Here is a 16,662-nt window from a genome sequence, read left to right as displayed (position 1 = left end):
CAAATTAAAAATTCAGGTTAATATACAATTTTCACAACATATGACAATACTCTTAGCTGCAGAGGAATGATGTACTTACTGACTGGTCAACTGTAGTTTTATTCTAGAGGACCTGAACTATTAAAAAATAACATTCATTGATATAAAAATCAATGAAAATGCTATGTAATTAACACACTATTTCTTTTCGGTTTAGCGGTACCTTTGTTTTAGCAGTACCTTTGTTTTAGCAAAGCTTTCAGGTTGAAAACTTCTTGTGCAACATTGAAAAAACAAGTTCCACTCAAATCACAGATTGCATTTATATTTATAGGATCAGCACATCTCACATATATTCAAATATCTATTCTAAACTGTTAAGTGTCTTTGGAGAAGAAAAAAGCCCCATATCTAATGCAAGTACTTCCAGTACTTTTCATCATTTGTTTAACTTTTTAAGTGGCTGAATTTCGGGATTACAACAGTTTTCACTATTAATGTTCATTCTCAGTGTATTCTGCTTGCAAGATTGAGGGGGACAGCTTATTTGTTTTGCATCAAGTTTTGTATATGTAATGTTTACTTGGTCTGTTGTCTTCAAAATTCATTTCATGTTCCTGAATAAGACTATTATAAAGTGTTAATGGCTTTCCTGCAGACCTGCTGATTACCTTAGTGCTAGTAGGGTTCATTCAGCTATTTTTATGGCTTCCTTAGTCATTACAGGTTTCTAATTTGCCTGCTTCTTCATTCATTTTGAGATTTCTTGACAAGTCTTTGAAAATGGTTATATTTTTCCTTTTCCCTTTTCCCTTCCATTCCATCTAATTGGTTTTAGGAGCTGTTACAAACACCATAAAGTTCACACTGATAAACACTGTTTGCAGTGTTTATACAATAAAGGATCTATGGAGAGCAACTCACAAATGCAACGAGTGATTAAAGAATTGAACTAGCAAAACATCACACTGCACAATATACATATTATTTAAAGAAGCAGTTTTTAAACAAAAGCAGAAACACAGATGTCTAACTGAAGTCAGGTGTAAGTATCTTCAGAAAAGAATGACAGGAATTTTTCAGTCACACAGTTGAACACATGTAGCTTTACACACAGGTCTCCTTATAGTTGTGTGATTGTTAATACTCTTAAATAAAGTATAAGTGTTTTCTTAAACTACTGCCTGTAGGAATATATTTTTCGAGCTTCTCTTAATGTTTAAAGTGGGCATTATAAGACATCTTTTTCCTCTACATTTGGATGAAATTACATATATTTTAGCCTTGGGACACGTATCTGTTAGGAAAAAATACAGAAAAGTTTAGATAAATAATTTTCTGCCTCTTTTCCTATTGGACAGTAGTAACACCATGGATTAAGACTGCCTGATAAGCAGCAATAAACAAACAGATGTTCCAGAGGAAGCTGTGTAACACGTCAGAAAAACGAACCACCTCACTTTGTTTTCTGCAAAGATGCTAAGCCTACTGAAACAGGAATATTAAGAGTGGAAAAAAGATTAATAAAAAAAACAAACACATAAAAGCCTGCTTAAGAACTAAAAATATTTTTATTAATAATGGTATTCCGACTAGAACCTAGACTTTCATTCAACACACTAATTTTCAAGCAATTCAAAAGAAAAAGCCAGACATTGACAAATCAATACACAGCAGTCACAATCACAATGCACAGTCAATTCATAATATTCTTTGAAAGGTGACTCTGCAAGAATGTATTAGAAAAGCTACAAGAGAAAGGAACTCCAGACAAAACACGATCTTACGACATCTTCAAACAACTCCCCATTTGGCTGAAAAAATTTTACAAATTACCCTTCATTGAAACTTCATTTTATTCGAAACAGTAGGTACAGATCAGTGCATAATCCAAAACCAGCCATTCTGCCCTTAAAAATCACTAAGAATAAAATGGACAGCGGACAGAAATGCAACCGTGTGCACAGAACTCCACAGTTTGATAAACCTACTAGAAGATTTGCTTTTTTAATTTGTCATTTGCCCAAATTACCTAGTTCAAAAGCTGAGAACAATTTTTGCCCTCTGGCATACTAATGGCAGTCAAGACTTCTACAGACCAATTCTTCTTCAGATAAACCAGTGAAATCCCTTCTTACTTAAAGGACTAGTAGCCACTGGATGTCAGAATTTGATTTTTACTGAAGGTGAATGAGACACAACATTCTTCAGCTCTCTATTCCACAGCTTTTTTATCCCTTGAATACTACACAGACCGAAGAAAGTTTAAGCAGAATACAACATTCTTGACATACACTATTTGATGCCTAGGATGGTGCCATTTTCACGTAAGCATGAATCAATGTGAAAGACCACTGAGAAGCAACTCTTTCCACAAACCAGAAGACAACACTCAAGGCAGCTCTGATCTGAACATTACTATTACAACTAACACATTTATGAGTAAATGAGATTACACTTAATGAAGATATTCTAAATTAGTCATTTCATTTAAAAAGATATTTGCGAGTTGGTGCTCTAACAGCAATTCAAAAATAAGATGAAACTGTTAGAAGTCATTTGAGTCATTAACCTAATATTCATGAATGAGTCCATACGATTCAGTCTGCAGGCAAGCTACAGCTCAGAAACACAACTGCTTTAGCAACACTGCAGTAACAGCATCTGTTCTAAATAGCACATGCCATCAGTACTTTAGACAGAATTTTAGTCACACAATTCATTAGTCAGACCTTGTAGTTCTACCGAAATTAATAAATATGATACTCACATTTATTTATAACATATTTACTGTTATTATTTAACAAGATACTCACTCTTCCCCAGGCATACCCCCGAAACCTGCTATGGTCTATCTATTGTCTATAGCACTCTCCCTCACCCAGAACAAAAGGGTGCAAACTACAAGTACCACTGAAAGCTGAGATCTTTTACTCTTGGTATCACTTTATGCATTAACATTAGTTGGCAGAAACAGCTTGTCAGATGCAATTAACCTCAGTATCACAAATTTTTACTCAGTGGCCCAATGTGCTCTTAAGTGAACTCCAAGGTACAATGCTAGCATTTTAGTAGCAGCTTCTAAATGAAATATTGGTGTGCACAAACATAGAATGATGTGTCTCACCTAATCTACCCAGAGCAACACCAGAAAAAATATCCGTATACTTCATTTTTAGCAATTTATCCAGAAAATATGTTTGGGTGTTATCTCCCTTAGAATTACCATATTTTATTTATTTATCTACAGGACATTCTCTTTATATTCCTCACTCTAAAAGAGATTTTGTTTTATCCATGTTAATTTTTCCAGTTTTCATTGAATACTAGACATGATTTCTCACGGTCTGAAATAAAGAAATGTTAGTCATCTGTCCTAATTTCCATAGCATAAAATCACCTAAAATACGTGTTCTATAATGACGACTTCTTCTGTTCTATCATAACAAAATAATATTACTAGTCATTTATCATGAAGATAATCCATTGCACTCATAAACCAAGTTTAAACTTTCAGCACTTTCCCTACTCATTGGCCTAATTTTAATGTAGATATATTTAATCAAAGTACCTTTATTATTTCAGGTGTAACAAATCCCATTCTGCAGTCGGTTGTTCTATTGCACTTTCACTTAAAAAGATAATTGAGCTAACCGGTAACAGCATGACTAATCCATGCTGTTTACAGAAAATCCATGAACCTTAGGAAATGAAGTTCAGCTGTCCCTCATCCTCACATGTAAATAATCTCTTGGTCATCTTTCCCCTTTGCTGTACTTTAGAATGTTGTTGGTTAAAACACATATATATGCATACACATTCATACACACACACAAAAATCTATTTGTAAATGTATGTGTATACACATTTCAATAAATACATTCCACTATCCCTCCAAATTACAAATGTTTAGTAGTCCCCTCTGTTTTCTAATTATGCATATATACATTTAAAGCACTTTTGTGACAGTGTAAATCCTATTTTGTTACTGTACCTGATTGTTATTGCAATCAGAAATAAATGTAGATGGTATACCTGGGGACTTCCATAGCCTCCCTCTCCTGATGATTCTTTTCATATTCTGCTACTTTCATGGAGCCAGTAGCTCATGAGATTTAGGAACAACAATAAATAAAAACATAACTATATAAATACCATAAAGATCAAATTATTTTCATATTATCTTAGGAGTACTATTTGAGAATATAATTACCCGCCCCAGAGACTGCAATGTTGTCTTTCAAAGCGAGTACATACATTTTAAGCAAAGGTTCATAACACGTAAAAGAAAAACCGCATGATGTTTGAATCTGCTCCATTTAGCACCAAATTGTATCAGTGAGATTTCATTGGACTTAGGGGGACAATTTTTATAGGAACAAATAGCATACACAAAGACATGAAAAATTGTACAAGCGTACCAAATAGAGCTTAGGATCAGCTTTGGGCCATAATCAGCACTACAATTTCTTCAAGTAAGTAGAAATTATGTCGCATCCCAAGTGTAGTACCTGAAGAGTTATGTGCTATAAAGGAAACCTGGAGTAAAACACATCAGACAGATGTGAGTAACAAAAGCCATGAGAACCAGCAGTAGTTTCAAAGCTGTACATGCTACACGTGACTAGAACTAGAAGCAAATCTTGCATGGTATGACTATCTACGTCACTATTAGTGGCAGTCACAGATCACAGAATCATTTAGGTTGAAGATCATCTAGTCCAACTCTCTGCTCAAAGCAGGATCACCTACACCAGGTTGCCCAGGACTGCGTCCAGTTCAGTTTTAAGTATCTCCAAGGATGGAGACTCACAACCTCTCTGGGCAACCTGTGCCAGTGTTTGACTACCTCACAGTAAAAAAGTATTTTCTTGTGTTTGGATGAAATTTTGTGTGTTTTAATATGTGCCCATTGCCTCTGGTGCTGTCACAGGGTAGGACTGAGGAGAGTCTGGCTCCCTCTTTGTTAATCATTCTCACATCAGGTATTTATATACATTTGTAAGACTTCCCCCAAGCCTCCTCTTCTCCAGCTCTCTCAGCCTCTCCTCACATGGAAGATGCTCCAGTCCCTTAATTAGATTAAACAGCCAGAAGAAATTCCTAGAAATTACATATAATGAGCCATAGGGTAAAATTATACTCTGACATCCCATAGAACATAGAATCACAGCCCATGAGACTTTCCTGATTATGCTTTTAACTTGAATTAAACATTACCTTTTACATAGTCTTGATTTTTAAAATTATCACCACATTCACTTGATAATGCAATAGGTATTTAAGTAGCAGTAGCCAACAGAAACAAGGGAATTTTTCATACCTTCAAGTTACTTTAGTGTCATTAAACTCAAAATAAACACTGCATAATTTTCCTAGATTCTGACAGAGAGTTAAAAAGAACAAAAAAGTATCCTGGGGCAGAAGTTCATTATATATGAAAGGATTACCTCTGTCTAGTTGAGTGTGGGATAGTACTCGAGAAACCCAGTCCGATGTTAGACAGCATGGAAAGCTATCTTAGCACACAAGCTATGAAAGTTATCATGCTTTTACTTTATTTGGCATGCTGTTTTAAAATCCTGATTAAAGATGTCCCCTCCAGACTTTCAGTCTTCATGTTTGCCAAGATACTGAAACTGTTATTTTTCTGACAGTTATTCAGTTCTCAGAAACATGAAACTTCTGGACAGCACGTTACAGAGAGTGTTCTTCAACAAACTTTCATTAGATAAGAAGCAGTCTCCATCCAGAGGAAGTCCAGAACAATCCCGTGAAAAAACAAATTGCAGTGAAATCTAGTAGTATGTTAGTCTTCTACTAACTATGGCAACATAGGCACTCCTTGAAAAAATGTCAATTAAAAAAAATAAAATCAAAGAATCAAACTCTCCCATGTCTGTTTTTTTTTTTTTTTCTTTTTTTAAATCATCAGTCCTACCATCTGTTCTTTTGAAGAAAGCAGAGAGATCTATTCAAAAGCAAGAGTTTTTAGGGAAAATATTTAACTTCATATATGACAGCTACGAGCTAACATGCCTGAAGTAATTTCAACAAAAATTCTTTTAAGTCTATAGATGTATTGCCACCAAAATAATATAAACTATTTTTTTGACAAGCTATGCTATACAAAGAAGTGCAGCAGTCATACCTTTTCTATAGATTTCTGAATTATTCAACCACTGATTTATATTAAAAATACAACATGGAGAAATTTTCTTTGGTTGAATGTATAGATTAAAACCAAAGACTTCTGTGCATATAAACAGTTTCATGGAAATAATGTGAAAGCACCATAGCGCCAACGCTTCCACTGCTTTGAGTTAAAACACTGAAACAGCTTGGGGAATATCTCCTCCCCTCACTGGGAGAATTGTTGTGTTCCTCAGCCTAGTTATAATATGACAAAAGATTATAGACAGAATTATTATACCCTCCGGTGATTTGATTTGAGGAAATGGATACCAAAGTGCTTCAGAAAGATTTTTCCATAAAACCAACTACTTCTACAGCACAGCAAATGTACATAAATTTTGGCATCCACATAGGAGAGATTCTGATATCAGTGACGCTACTGTAAACTCAAAAGTGTCTGATGTCAAGAGAATTATTCCAGATTATAGCAATGAAATGGAGATCAGAACACAGACTTCTCTTAGAGCTTTCTGATGCCATTTGCGAATTACACACAAAAATTGGATTGAAGCATGCAGCTCATAGGAAAATGGCAAAAGGAAAGTTGGCAACAGTTGTGGCATTTCCTAATAACATCAGAAGTTAAAATTATATGAGGACAGAGGGATTTGAGTTTAATTTGCTCACATTTCATCCATATTAACCGTATCAAAAAAGGAGGATCTATTTCCTTTAAAATTTAAAAAGAACTTCATGCTATATAAAGCTAAGAGTGTGGAAGAGTGAAATACAAAAATATCTACAAAGTTTAAAACATTTAAAATGTTACCCTTAACAGCAAGGTTCCTCCTGGACTCCTATGTATTGAGACCTCCACTACCACCATTCTCCCTAGCTTTTCTAGATGGAGCTATGAGAAAACTGATGTTTATATGCCACAGCCTATTCTACAGGTTTTGTTTTTTTTCTATTCAGAGAACACTCACATACTTTCTTATGCTTGTATACAACTAAAACAGACTCCTAGCTCTACTCATGGCATATTGCTCCCTTAATTTATTCCCCGGGGAAAACACAGCGCATCTCTTTAAAAGGAAATCACTGTTTGAGGCACGATGTCTCAAATGTAACCATAATCAAAGAGTTAATACAAAACCCCTTTTCTAGTTGTTCAAGAATATAACACTGCAGCACAGTGGGAGAAACCCAAGAAACTAGAAGCAAGGATAATGAGGGCATAGTTTGAGGAACTACGTAAGTTATGGCCATTGGTGAGAAAAAAAGTTACTAACACACAGCACAAAGACTGAAGCACTATTAGGCAACCAATATAAAATGCTTTTAGCTAACTATTCCCAAATAAAAAGATTATAAAATGATGCTACAGTACACACAGAAACTAGTTTTTGAAAGTGGAATTCTTGCATGAATTGGCATTTCTGAACCAGTTGGCAGAATTTTGAAACATATGCCACTACTAACATTAAAAAAAAAAAAAAAGAAAAAAGATTTCTAAGCAGTAAGTTGTGTTGATGTAGGCATACACACATCTCAAAAAACGTGTGGCTGCTACAACTAGCCTAGACAGAGGTAACTGGAAAATCTAGTAGGGATGGAGAGTACTGACATAAAACAGCAGGTTTTGGCCAAACCTGAAAAATGGTGACCATGAGGAAGAGACAGACATCAGGCAAAAGAGACTGAAGAGCAGACCCTCCCATACCACACAGACTTACATGAATGATTGAGGTATGGATGAGGATAAAGACACAAAACTTTCTAAAGGGCTGCATCTGGGCATTTCCATTCAGCACTTCTCAGGATTTAGATTAATGGAAAACTAAGACAGTGAAAACTACCAAATCACAAAAACTGAAAAGCTGATGAAGAAGATAGTCCTTGCTTTGCAAACAGCACTATAGATCTAACACAGCTTTCACAAGTACTTTGAAAAGGACACATGTTGCAGATTACTACTGGACCAGACTTTTTGTTTTGCTGCTACAGTAGCTACTGATATGCAAAACAGTCTTTTTTCTGATGTAGGCAAATTACTGATGCAAAACTTGAGAGGCATTCTTATTTAGCTTAAAGATATGCTTGACGACAAGACAAAAAGTCTCTATCTAAAGAGTACGCATGGCAGGCAGACAGTCTCATGCTCAGAGGTCCAGAAGGACAAAGGTCCACAGGTGTCAAAAGCAAGTGGAAGAAGAATCAGAAACAGGAAATACAGGGAACAAAAGCAGAAAAGGAGGAATATTGGCACAGAAGTTTCCTTCATTACATTATGTTCAATGATAAGTAATTCCTATGAACGGCTAAATAAAATCACCTTCTCTATATTTTGTTTCCTGCAAATGAAAAGTTTCTGTTTCCGTTCTCCAGATTAATTTCCAACATGCTATAGAGGAAAGAAATGGCCTCTACTATTATCACTGTTATTACTACTATGCAAAGCACACCTATTTATTCATACAAAAAAATAACTCCACTCTTATTTGATGTATTCAGTTCCAATACTCTAAACTTGAAGATCAAGCAGTAGGATAATTCCAATTTTCCAATAAGAATTCTGATAAAGTATTTTGTTGGAATAAGATACAAAACACACACATAAAATCTGTTTCCCACTTTAAGAGACTTTACGTCACTTGTTGCTCCCTGTTCTTTTCCAGACTCTAACAACTCAGACTCTTTGAAAACCTTAAAACTTCTGCTATACTAGGAGTTACTGTGTGGTCTTGAGGTTAATGGAAACTGCAAGGCTGAGATGAATAGCCCATCAGACATAAAGTCAATCTTTTAGTCACATAGTTCCTCTATCCCAAAACCTTTTAAAAAAATTTATAAGTATTTGGTGATTTCTAATTGAAACGCTTGACTGACAGTCTCACATTATTCACTCTCCAGTCTTATTTATCAAAATGACTAAAACTACTTTGTTTTCCTTAAATACTTTACAGATCTCTGCATGTGCTTCATACCATAAAGCTTCTATATTAAGTCAGTAACACAAATGTACCTCCCTAAAGAATGAAAAACTAACATTTAACAAGTTGCTTTCTCAATTTAAATATTTAACTTATCATGATCATTTAATGAGGTCAACAAACATAACAGCTGTAAAGTCACCAGGTAGATATAATTGGTTTTCAAATATTACAGTTCTTAAGTACAAGAGGAAAAGAATGCTGTGAATCAGAAAGCTGGATTTCTCTAAGCTACATGCAGCTGCACTAATGCTTCTTGGATTTTTATTGGTCATTGGTTTTACCCTACAAAATTTAATACATAAATAAAAGTCACTCCGTTTACAGTCAGTAGAACATCACAATTTGGGGCCTAAGTATTGTCTTCCTTTGAAAGCAAATTTAAATCTGTCTTTTAATAGAGCAGGGTAACAGCACTTCATACTATTATATACTTCTAAAGTACAGATATCTTTCAGTATTTATATTTTTAAAGAAACCCTAATTAATTCAATACTATTTTACGCACACTAAAGGCACCAGTTCTAACTGTTCATATAGAAATGAATATTTAAACTGTTATCATAGAAGCCAATTCAGGACAATATTTTCAAAGTATTTACTTTAGCTTGCCCTTAACATATGACATAAACTATTTCTTCCTAATAATACCTAACAAAAACCAGAAAAAGTAACAGAGTGCTCTGAAGGGTAATTAAAGTTGAAACGAGTAATACTTTTAACACATGAATTAAAAATGAGAGAATGGAAAACAGAAGAATATTCCCAGAGGAATAACTAATGCTGATGTAATTTTTCTACAACTTAATTTTCTTCTCTATTTCAGTGAATTCCACACTACTGCTAACCAAGAAGGCAGTACTGTTTTATAGTATAGATGTTAAATGACTTTTTCCTAAATTTTACAAGGGAAGACTACAAGCACAATCAATTTTTTTTTTCTACAAGAACACAGCTATTTTGTTCTCCCAAATCCCAACTAAACCAGCAGCATTCACCGAACATTTTCTACCTGATGTACAGTAGGAAAATAAAAGGTAGGTGAGTGCTGATGACCTTGTGTGGTAAGGTCACCAATGTGTGGGAACACTAGAAGTCTAAGTATCAAAAGACTAAATGCACAACAATTTTCAAAAATATTTGGGAAATTTGCCTAATGACTTCTGATTGTAAAACATGTTTTTGTGTGCGCTTTACCATCCGCAATGAATCAAATACACTGCAATTAAAAAAAGAAACACATACTTTCACAAAACCCCGAGATCCATCTCTCAAACTAAGCCAAACAAAAACCTGCTCTTCGGTAGCATAATGTCTTCCAGACTGACTGCATCCTTCAGTAAAACACTATGCACAGTGTAGCTGAGACTTTTGGCTGCCATATCTGGGTTTGTTCTTATTAAAAGAAAAACATAAAATAGTTAGGAGAAGGAGAAGCTTTCACAGACTGTATTGCTCACAAGTGGTGCTCTTTTGCACAAAAAAAACCCCAGTTTTTTTTTGTCTGTTGTTTAAGTATTCAGAACTAGTTTCATTGGTTGAACCTTTACACAAATTAAAATCCTGACAGGTAAAAGCAGGTACTTTGTTCGATTACTTCTAGCTACAGGCAGATGCATCTATTCCCATGGTGGCTCAGCAGGTGCTTTTCAGCAGCTGGTGCCCTTTCCTGGTTTGCCTTTGTAAGTGTTCCCATCAGATTTTCAACCATTTCAGAAGCAGCACTACACAATATACACACACGTGGCAGCTGTGTAGAAAATGAAACACGCTTAACGTTTTATTCAAATCAGATGCAGTCAATTTTACCTCATGTCAATATATTCACTATTTGCATGAAAAGGAGCGACCAAAATCCCGAATAACTGAACTAATATGCAACCCTCACATGATAGTACCTACTAAACATTTTTCAGCAATTTTTGTTCAGTATATCATACACAGCCATGCTACTTTTTAAAAGAGACTAAAAGAAATGGTTATCTACATTCACCAGTATATATATTCTCAGTATTACAACTTGACCCACGTTGCCAATTAATTGTTCTTGTCTTCAAACTCATACCGCCCAAGAACAGATAACTCAGATTTTACAGAGCTCTTTTCAAGAAAATGTTGTACATTACTAGTACTCAGAATAAACAGAGTATCTATGAATGAGAAGATCTGCTTAAACCTCAATTAGTACTTCACTAATGAAAGGACATTTGAAAACACTATTTTATATTCACAAGGATTTTTTCCTGCTATAATTGACATTTGTCAGTGCTTTTTGCATATGTTTTCATTCATATCAAGTCTCTAAAAGTAAAAATATCCATAAAACCACAACCCAGACTGACACAAAAAAGAGCATATTTATCAGTTTTTCATAGCATCCTTGCCACCCTCAGCATCTCTATTGTCTGAAATGTGGCTTGTTCACGTAACACAACCGTCAAACTTCTAAGATGTTAAAAGGCTCTTATACGAGTATGTAAACAGACAAGCCTACACCAAAAATAAACAAAGCTATAATGTATTACACAATATACTACCCTAACAGTGTTTAGAAACAGATGTATAAAGAAAAAAAGACAAAATGCTTGATAATCTTAAAAAGAATACAAGCACAAGACTATAAAACATCTTCAACTAAAATGCACATGACACCAAGACAAAGGCAACTCAAAGAGCAAATAATTAGATCATATTTTAAGCAGTCAACTTTAAGACACTACAATACATGGAAAGGCATTAGTTTATACCTGAACAGTAAGGAGAAGCCTATTAGCCAAAAAGAAAAAGATAATTTCTCACCTTTCTGAAAAGTAATCTGAAATATTTGTGTCGATGAACTAAGACAGCACATACTGCAAAAGAAACGTTCATTCTGTCTGATTCTAAAAGAATCAAATCTGCCCAGTGTCCAACCAAAGCAAATAAACCTGCTACAAGCCTACCAAAAGACAGGTTTATGACAGGCAGACAGACAACACTATTTTGGAATAAGAAAAAGGTTACATTGGAAGCTGTTGCGTTGCTTGGGTTTTTTTTACATCAGGGAAACATTGTACAACCTGACAATGTGGGTGCAAGTGGCTATCTATGAATTTCTCCAATAAACCAGGTAACACAAAATTTTAAGAAAGTATCTGTATTACTTTCCCGTTCTTATGGGACAAAAACAAAAGCCTGTTTTCATTATACTTCACTGGTGAATGTTTTTCCAAATTCTATAAAAATAATTTGCTTCTAAATGATCACATTACAGTGATTCAATCCACCACATCATGCCAAAAATAAAAGCCACGTCACCTGAGTATGCCAAGGAGGACGTAGTTTGAGCAAATACAGATTTCACCTGACCAGTTATACAATGTCTAGCTCTGAAACTCCTGAGCAGCATCATGTACTTGCTTCCTTTACTTTCATTCCTTCCCATCCAAAATAGGTGAATTATGGCATTACTTCCACAATAGTGGGTTGCACACATTGTTTCAGTATGTATGGGCTGCAGCTCAGTGAAAGTTGCTTTTTCTCTTCACAGAACCTGACATAAGATCACATTTCAGTTCTTGTCTCTCTCCATTTATTCATCACCTTCCTCTCTTTTTTGCATCCTACATACATGTGCATAAGGGACATAGATCGGCTATCTTTTTTTGCATACAGATATTTTTTTCCATTTAAAAATAAAAAAACAAAAGTCTGGCAAGCTGAGGGAAACAAAAGGGAAGATATAAAAATAGTGGTGATAGGTCTGTTTAAAAGCATCTGCTACTTTAAAAATCAACTATGAATTAATAGAAATACATAGATACACACACTCCCCATATACGTGTTGTGTATAAATATATTTTCTAAATGTACTTTTAGATATCTAAAATGTGTATTAGTGTCCTTTTTATGTCTATGATTAATATTAGACTGAGAAGCCAAGAAGCCTCATGGATTAAGGAAAAGACTTCAGTCACGTCACACCTACCCCATGCAGAGATGTTTCAGAGAAAAGTTTAAATTTCTCACCCTGTGTTAAGAGACAGGTTCTCTCAAAGAGTACAGCAGCGTCAAATACATCATTTTGCCGAGTCAAAAATCGCAGTTTTCAAATGCTAAAGGTATACTCCAATCCTTACTGACAGGTACCACTGCATTTCAAAATATTTTTTACAGTAACTATACAAATTACAAAATAAAATGATCTGGAGGAAACCCTGAAACGGCCAAGAGATAAACAGATCTGATACTGTTTGGTTTGGTGCTATAATATCTGAAATCTTATGGCTAGTATTTTCAAAGTAAGTATTTAGTTTAGTTAGAGCTTCCTTGCAAAGCATCAGAGCTTTTGTAAAGATTTTAACTTCATAATTGGTTAAATTATCCGCAGACGCATTTTTCTAAAGTGTTGTCAAATCAGTGCCTGGAAGAATCCAGATGCTAAGATGAAACTCATGATACAAACTGACAGAAATCCAAATTTTTATAGCTACCATTCCTACCTAATCCCATTATGCACTGCAAATACAAGATCAGGAGTGGCCAACCTTTCACAGTTTAGCAGGCATAAAAGTGTAACTTAGCATCTGTCAGAAACTGCTGGTATTAGTGCTCTCCTGCTGTCTGTGTTGCTCCTGTTTCTGCTTTGTCACCCATACCTTTCTACACTGTGATCTGAACTGCCTCACCCTCTGCCACAGTCTAACTCCACCTGGATCATCTCATGTTCTTTATTTCCTACCCCTGTTGGGGTGGGAAATGGAGGGAAGGAGAGAGGGAGGGAGCTGGGATTGTTTAGCCTGAAGAAGAGAAGGGAGCGAGGGAGCTGGGATTGCTCAGCCTGATGAAGAGAAGGCTTGAGAGGGGGCCTTGTAAATGCCTACGAATATCTTAAGGGTGGGTGTCAGGAGGATGGGGCCAAACTCTTTTCAGTGGTGCCCAGCAACAGGACGAGGGGCAAGGGGTACAAACTGAAGCACAGGAAGTTCCGTCTGAATATGAGGAAGAACTTCTTCCCTCTGAGGGTGACGGAGCCCTGAAACAGGTTGCCCAGAGGGGTTATGGAGTCTCCCTCTCTGGAGATATTCTAGACCTGCCTAGACGCGGTCCTGTGAAGCCTGCTGTAGGTGACCCTGCTTTGGCAGGGGGGTTGGACTAGACGACCCACAGAGGTCCCTTCCAACCCCTGCTGGTGGCGGAGCTGATGGGCAACCTCCTTCGAGTCTGCAGAGAGCTCTTGTCAGATACTTTCTTCCCGGTACTGCAGCCAGCCATAAGGGTGGGCAGCACCTTTGAAGGTTGGAGTCCCTGTGAGGATGACTGTGTCTACCGCCTGCTCGTGCCCCTGCAGCCCCCCCGGGGGCACACCTTCCACCTGGAGCCATGCACCACGGAGCAGATGCTGGGAAGGCCCTTTAACATCCGTGTGGAGCAGGTGTGCACCTGCCAGAGGGAGCGGCTGCCAGGAGACATGCTGTGCTTCCTGCACCACTCTGAGGAGGAGCTGAGGAAGAATCAGGAGCCCAGCCTCCTACACACCCTCTGCACCAGCTCCTACCTAGATGTGCAGAAAACTGCCTACTGGTTCCGGAAACTGATGATAACTTTCTGATGCAAGTGGTGGAGGAACCAACAAGGAAAGGCGCTCTGCTGGACCTTGTATTAACAAACAAGGAGGGACTGGTGGAGGATGTGAAGGTCGGAGGTAGACTTGGCTGCAGTGACCATGAAATGGTCGTGTTCAGGATCCTGCGTGGAGGAAGCAGGGTGATAAACAGGATCAAAACCTTGGACCTCAGGAGGGCTGACTTTGGCCTCTTCAAGGAGCTACTGGGAGGAATCCCGTGGGCCAGGGCTCTCGAAGCCAGGGCGGTCCAAGAGTGCTGGTTGCTCTTTAAACGACACTTCCTCCATGCTTAGGAGTGGTGCATCCCCCTGAGAAAGAAATCGAGCAAAGGAGACAGGAGACCTGCATGGTTAAACAAGGAGATTCTAGCGGAGATCAGGTGGAAGAGACAGGTCCATGGAATGTGGAAGGAGGGGCAGGCCACTTGGGAAGAGTACAGGAATGTGGTCAGAGCATGCAGGGATGCCACGAGGAAGGCCAAAGCCCCCCTGGAATTGAAGCTGGCAAGGGATGTCAAAAACAACAAGAAGGGCTTCTTCAACTACATCAGCAAAAAAAGGAAGGCTAGGGACAACGTGGGGCCGCTGCTGAATGAGGCGGGTGTCCTGGTGACGGAGGATGTAGAGAAGGCAGAGCTACTGAATGCCTTCTTTGCTTCAGTCTTCAGTGCCAAGGCGGCCCTCAGGAATCCCAGGCCACAAAGGTAAGAAACGAAGCCTACAGAGAGGACGACTTTCCCTTGGTCGAGGAGGACTGCATGAGGGATCGCTTAAGCGATCTGGACATCAACAAATCCATGGGCCCCGATGGAATGCACCCACGAGTGCTGAGGGAGCTGGCGGATGTCATTGCTGAGCCACTCTCCATCATCTTTGAAAGGTCAGTACTCGGCCCAGTCTTGTTTAACTTCTTCATCAATGACCTGGATGAAGAGTTAGAATGTACCCTCAGCAAGTTTGCTGATGACACCAAACTGGGAGGAGTGGTAGATACACCAGAAGGCTGTGCTGCCATTCAGCGTGACCTGGACAGGCTGGAAAGTTGGGCAGAGAGGAACCTGATGAGGTTCAACAAGGGCAAATGCGGGATCCTGCACCTGGGGAGGAACAACCCCATGCATCAGTACAGGCTTGGGGTGGACCTGCTGGAGAGCAGCTCTGCGGAGAGGGACCTGGGTGTCCTGGTGGATGAGAGATTAACCATGAGCCAGCAGTGTGCCCTTGTTGCCAAGAAGGCCAATGGGATCCTGGGGTGCATCAAGAGGAGTGTGTCCAGCAGGTCAAGGGAGGTTCTCCTTCCCCTCTACACTGCCCTAGCTCACTAGGAGCCTCCTCATCTAGAGTACTGTGTCCAGTTCTGGGCTCCCCAGTTCAAGAAAGATGAAGAGCTACTGGAGAGAGTCCAGCGGAGGGCTACGAGGATGGTGAGAGGACTGGAGCATCTCTCCTACGAGGAGAGGCTGAGGGAGCTGGGCTTGTTCAGCCTGAAGAAGAGAAGGCTGCGAGGGGACCTAATATATACTTACAAATATCTGAAGGGTGGGTGTCAGGAGGATGGGGCCAAGCTCTTTTCAGTAGTGCCCAGTGACAGGACAAGGGGCAACGGGCACAAACTGAGGCACAGGAATTTCCAGATGAACATGAGGAAGAACTTCTTCCCTCTGAGGGTGACGGAGCACTGGAACAGGCTGCCCAGGGAGGTTGTGGAGTCTCCCTCTCTGGAGATATTCAAGACCTGCCTGGACAAGGTCCTCTGCAGCCTACTGTAGGTTACCCTACTTTGGCAGGAGGGTTGGACTAGATGACCCACAGAGGTCCCTTCCAACCCCTACCATTCTGTGATTCTGTGACGTGCCCAGAGTGCTGCTGTGCAGCCGTGGCACTTGTCCCCTGTGCAAAGCGCTCCCCACTCAGACAGCATGGTGCTCCCCTCGCTGGGTCGCCCAAGGGC

The 16,662-nt window shown here is 38.5% G+C and overlaps 1 protein-coding gene across 2 annotated transcripts in view; it reads right to left on the bottom strand.

Annotated features, from left to right (window-relative positions):
* ASCC3 (activating signal cointegrator 1 complex subunit 3) overlaps window positions 1-16,662 on the bottom strand; it is a 307,731-nt gene that overhangs the window by 226,838 nt on the left and 64,231 nt on the right. The gene's annotated exons all lie outside the window — the stretch shown is intronic.

This window comes from Opisthocomus hoazin, chromosome 2, assembly GCF_030867145.1.
Source record: "Opisthocomus hoazin isolate bOpiHoa1 chromosome 2, bOpiHoa1.hap1, whole genome shotgun sequence".
In the NCBI taxonomy this organism is placed as follows: Eukaryota; Metazoa; Chordata; class Aves; order Opisthocomiformes; family Opisthocomidae; genus Opisthocomus; species Opisthocomus hoazin.
The sequence above is the reverse complement of the archived record's forward strand: the minus strand, read 5'-3'. Positions and strand labels throughout refer to the sequence as shown.